General features: G+C 49.8%; 1 non-coding gene across 1 annotated transcript; it reads right to left on the bottom strand.

Moving 5' to 3' along the window:
- Positions 1-4,556: 4,556 nt before the first annotated feature.
- On the bottom strand, positions 4,557-4,628 carry TRNAW-CCA (transfer RNA tryptophan (anticodon CCA)). The gene has a single exon. It is a non-coding gene; the product is annotated as a tRNA-Trp (tRNA).
- Between the last annotated feature and the right edge of the window lie 933 nt (positions 4,629-5,561).

The raw sequence follows: 5,561 nt of genomic DNA, 5'->3' as shown, positions 1-5,561 counted from the left end.
AGAGTGCCTGTGAGCACCCCCACTACACCAGCCATCCAGTCCACAGTTACCCTCCTGCCCGTCACATGGCTGTCCCTCCCAGCGGCTCAAACCCTTCTCAGTGATTCTCAGTCATCTCTACCCAGCTGGTCCCCACAATCTTCAACCACATTTTGGATGACGTGATAGGTAACTGTGCTCCCAACTTGACTCTATAATCATAAAATAAGGGAAACACAGGGCAGAACCTCTGGAAGGACCTAACCCAGAATCCCTCCTTCTCTTCACAGGAGGAGAAACAGGGAGTCCGAAGGGCCACCATGTGCAGCAGACAGAATTCTAAGATGGTCCCCAAGACTGCCACCCCACCATGGGCACATTGCAGGAACCACTACCTCCCCCAGGAACCACGACCCGGGAACATGAGCAGACCTATAAATCAATGTTAACCACTCTAATCAATGTTACTTTACATGGCAAAAAGGATTTTGTGGATGTAATTAAGGTCCCATGAGTTAACCAAAAGATAGGTTATCCTGGTGGGCTTGACTTAACCTCAACGCCTGTAAAAGAGACACAGTGGCAGCAGGCACTGCGCTGCCGCCCTGGAAGAAAGCAAAAAGGCATATTGTGAATGGCCTATGGAGCAGGCCACCTGGCCAGGACCAGGGCCAGCCTCTAGGGCAGCAAGGAAATGGGGATTTCAGCCCTGCAGCTGCAGGACGTGAATTGCGCCAACACCCTGAATGAGCCTGGAAGTGGGCCCTGAGCTTCAAGTGAGAACATTAGTCCAGACAACACCTTGATTTCAGATCCTGAGCTGAGAATCCGGCTAACCTAGGCATGACCTATGAAAACCACAAGATTAAAAAACAACATTATTTTCGCCACTAAGTTGGAACTAATTTGTTATGCAGCAACAGCACGCTAATATGCCATGGCAGCAGCTGGCTCTGCAACTTCCAGCTGCTGAACTGAACTTCTAGAAGTTTAGCAGCTTCTCTGCTGAACTCCACCACCAGGCACACCTTTGCACCTGGGGAGGCAACCAGACTTTACCCATGAAGCCATCAGGAAAACAAGTCTCTTTTCTTGCAGCCTGTGTTTCATTTAAACCATCTCATGCCAAAGATGAGGGAATCTTTCAAAAACACGGCTTTCACTCATTCTCTTCCCTGCTCAAAAACTTGCAGCAACTCCAACCTCCTGTCCAGGAACATCAATACTGGGCTTCTAATCCCAGTGTTCAAGGCCTTCCAGCTCTTTATCTCCCCTCACAGAACACACACTCTCATCTAGGTCTGAGGGGATCTGCCCAGATTGTTCCACTCCATGCTCACCCGCAACAGCCTGCTCTCAAAGGCACGACCCCTGGTCCCTGTTCATCTGATGGCTCTTTAACACCCTCCCCCTCAATGATATAACCAGCCCCCAACACAGTGAGTCCCACCCACTGTACTCATTCTCCGACTGTTCCATCACACCTGGCACAAATACTAGGCATTTCTGCACTTGAGTCCATCCAATAATCAGTCATTACAAGTATCACATCATTTAAATTTCTTCCTGCCAAGATTTCAAAGTCTCTAAGGGTAATAACCATCGTGACTCCAGGTGCTACATTCAGAATCTGAAAAGGTATTTGTAGTCATAACTAACTGCAAACAACCCAAAGATCTATCATCAGGTGAACAGATCAACAATTTTTTATTTCCATTCAATTGAATACTGCTCAGTTTTTTTTAAAGGGGAATAAATTGTTAACAACATGCTATCATGTGGATGAATCTGAAAAACATGACGCTTTATTATTTATAATAATATTATATTACTTATTTTTCTAAAGATCTAGAAAAAGTGAAATGAATCTATAGGGACAGAAAGCAGATAAGTGGGTGCCTGGCGCCAGGATCGGGGGAATGGTAACAAAGGGACTCAAGGGGACTATTTGGAAGGACTGATGCTGAAGCTGAAGCTCCAGGAGTCTGGCCATCTGATGTGAACAGCCAGCTCACTGGAAAAGTCCCTGATGCTGGGAAAGATTGAGGGCAGAAGAAGAGAGCGTCACAGGGTGAGATGGCTAGCTGGCATCACCAATACAATGGACATGAACTTGGGCCAACTCTGGGAGATAGTGAGGGGCAGGGAGGCCTGGCGTTCTGCAGTCCCTGGGGTTGCCAAGAGTCAGACACAACTGAGTGACTGAACAGCAACAAATGTCCTGTGCCTTGATCGTGGTGGTGACTACATGATGTATCTATTTGTCAAAACACATCAAACTCTATACTTAAAACAAAGGCATTTTATCCTATGTAAACTAGGCCTCAAAGCTGACTTCAAAAATTCTTTGTATATTCTAAGTCAAAGCAGACTCTGTTGGAAACATCACAGAACAAACCTTTCTGACATGGAGGTCTCATGTGACCTGTAAAGATAAAGCCCAGGAGGATGCCTATGGAGGTCTCTAGAACACAGGTAAAGGCCTCTCTCCCAGACAGATGGGCTCCCAGGCCGGCAGCAGAGGAGCTTCAATGGTGAGCTAACCAACTTAAAGAGGACTTGTTTATCAATGGAAGCCCAGAAAGAGGGGGAGAGGAGGGCAAAAGAGGGCACGTGTTCAGGAAGAGAGGCCTGGATGTGGATGTCCAAAGGGTATCTTGTCCACCCTGGAGGGCCCTGGCAGAGGCCTCACCATGACCCAGAGGAAGAGTGGGTCCAGCCCCACGCCCCTGCTCTGAATCCACATGCCCTGGACACCAGCCCGTTTATGGTCTGACTGCCAAAGGAGCCGAGTCCTGGAAAGGGGCATGGGGCTCCCCACCCAAGAAAGGCACCCCTGTCTGCTCCAAGTGCTGGAGGGCCACAGCCCAGGTCACACTGTCTCATGTGGCCTTTGGCTAGCCAGCCACGACCCCGCCTTCCTGCTGTCACTCAGGACACCCTCTGCAAGTTGAGTCTTGGTGAGGGGGCAGCTGGACAGGAGCAGAAAGCAGGGTTTCAGTCCTGGAGAGACCAGAGAGAAAGAGAGAGGTCCTGTCTCTGAGAAAAGCGAACTGAAGAACAGAGAGGCCTGGGAGCCAGGGAGCAAGGAGACAGGAAGAGGAAGGAAGAGAGGGTCAGCTGAGGCCAGGAGCTGCAGCAGAGACGAAAAGGGGAAGAGAGGCTGATAGAGGAAAGAAGGGGAGACAGCTCTGCAATCCAGGGCGAGGGACCCAGGGCCTGTTCACTCACAGGGCTGCTGGGCCACCTTCCGCCTCACCGATGCTCCTCTTCCCCCTCGCCGCCCCAGCCGTCAACATCACCCACACTGCCAGCCCCTCCCTGACCCACCAGCCACAGCCCAGTGCCTGGACTCGGCTCCCTTCTCGCAGGCCAGTACTTACCTGCCTCTCCACGGGATGCTGCCAGAAGGAACCTCCTGCTGCCCACTCGCTGAACCGTGTGGAGGTGCTCAGTCACGGAGAAGGGAACCCAGGCGTGTTGAGTGTGTACTGTCCTAGGTGTGTCCATTGCAGCTCTCCCAGCAGCCCTCCTGAGGAGGCAGCCTGGCCTCCACTTGGCTGTCAGAGCACCAGGGGCTCAGAGGGTTAGCTCAATTAACCCAAGTCCAAACAGCTGGTGAGGGGCCAGTGAAGACACTTTCCAGGGTCTCCTCACAGCTCCCGTGGCTCTGCTTAACTGTAGAGCCATTAACTCATTTCCCTGACTAAAATCCCTTTTCAACCCTCCATTACTTACTGCAGTGTTTTTCAGTAATTTTTATTGTTGCTGTTGCCATAGTCTATTATCTCAAAAAATTTCTACACAGACACTCACCCATCACCCAGAAAACAGCAGAGCTTACCAGATGTGCACGGGGGTGAGGCCAGCACCCCGCCTGCTCTCCTTGCCGACACCTCCTCTTCAAGTCCCACCAGGATACAGGTACATGTGTGGTCAGTCACTCAGCTGTGTCCCACTCTTGGCAACCCCATGGCCTGCAGCCCATCAGGCTCCTCTGTCCATGGAATTTCCTAGGCAAGAATATTGGAGTGGGTTTCCCTTCCTTACTCCAGAGGATCATCCCAATCCAGGGGCTCGAGCCAGCATCTCCTGCACTGGCAGATTGATTCTTTACCATTGAGACACCTGGGAAGCCAAGTCTCATCAGCGTGTGCATTTAAAACTGAACTCCTGTTCTGAGCCTGGGTCTCTTCCTGTAATGACTAGTGGAACCACCACTCAGGGACCTGAGAGCCAGCTCCTTCCCACGTGCTCCTTCAGCTTCAGGAGAATCAGCAAGCCTTCTCCTCCTCTCTTGAGCCGGCCTCCTGCTCCCCATCTGCATGAGAACACCCAAGCGCTCAAGTCCAAGCAACAGCAGTCTCTTCCTGGAATGGTGGCACAACTTCCTCACTTCTACTGTTGCTCCCCAAATGTCCAGTGTGTTCTCCACACTGCAGCCAGAGTGAAGCGAAGTAGCTCAGTCGTGTCCGACTCTGCAACCCCGTGGACTGTAGCCCACCAGGCTCCTCCATCCCTGGGATTCTCCAGGCAAGAACACTGGAGTGGGTTGCCGTTTCCTTCTCCAGGGGATCTTCCCAACCCAGGAATCGAACCCAGGTCTCCTGCATTGGAGGCAGACGCTTTAACCTCTGAGCCACCAGGGAAGCCCACAGAGTAAGTGAACACAAAATTCCCAGCCAGAGTAGAAGGCCACCCTGATACAGGAACTTCCTGATATTTCAGCGGCTTGCCACTCCCCTCTGCCCTCCATCAAATATGACCACATATTTCCTTCTTACTTCTATTTTTTTAATATAACATTGAGAAGAAACTATCAACCCAAAGGTAATCCGAGAATCAAAGAATGGGATGTGACCAGTTCTTGAGTTGTAGCATGGCCATTGAGTTTCACTGGCCACAGAGCAGAGTTCACAGGGTCATCTTCTTCTCTTGCCAGCAGCTGTTACAGCAATAACTTCTGTAAAATATTCAGAATTAATCACAAGGAATGTAGACATCCAAAGCACTCTTATGTTCCGCTGACATGAAATAATAAACGTGGATATATGGACATCTGGTTGACAATATGATGTCCTAAGATCTAAAACAAATCTGATGATGTCATTAAATACCTATCTTTCTACTTTTACTTGTATTAGAACAAGATCCCTCTCAAAATCTATATTTATACATGGAGTTGGCCACATGGTCCTATAAATCATGGGAAAATTTGGAGCAGATGGTATTGGGTGGTTGGAATTCTGTGAAGACTGCATTTTAATGGAAAAATGACACACAGCAGACTTCCTACATGTCTCACGGATGGAGTAATACAGCTACTTGAAAGGAATGTTTACATTCTAGACAGGTTGACATTTAATCAACAAATGTGGTTGCTTACTGTCTGGTCTTAGGGAAATCAGACATTGGGGTGTGCAGGCATTTCCAGGCCGGAGGGGAGTGAGCCACTGGGAGGTTTCACAGTACCTTCTCTGTCCGTGTGTCCTGGGCTCTTCTTCCTCTTGCTGGCCAATGGAGATGTTCCAGGGCCTTTTCACAGTAGCCTTCCATGGCCCTGCAGCCTCAGAAACTTTTGT

This window comes from Ovis aries, chromosome 5 (genome assembly GCF_016772045.2).
Source record: "Ovis aries strain OAR_USU_Benz2616 breed Rambouillet chromosome 5, ARS-UI_Ramb_v3.0, whole genome shotgun sequence".
Classification (NCBI taxonomy): domain Eukaryota; kingdom Metazoa; phylum Chordata; class Mammalia; order Artiodactyla; family Bovidae; genus Ovis; species Ovis aries.
Note: the sequence above shows the minus strand (reverse complement) of the source record. Positions and strands in the feature narration are given on the sequence as shown.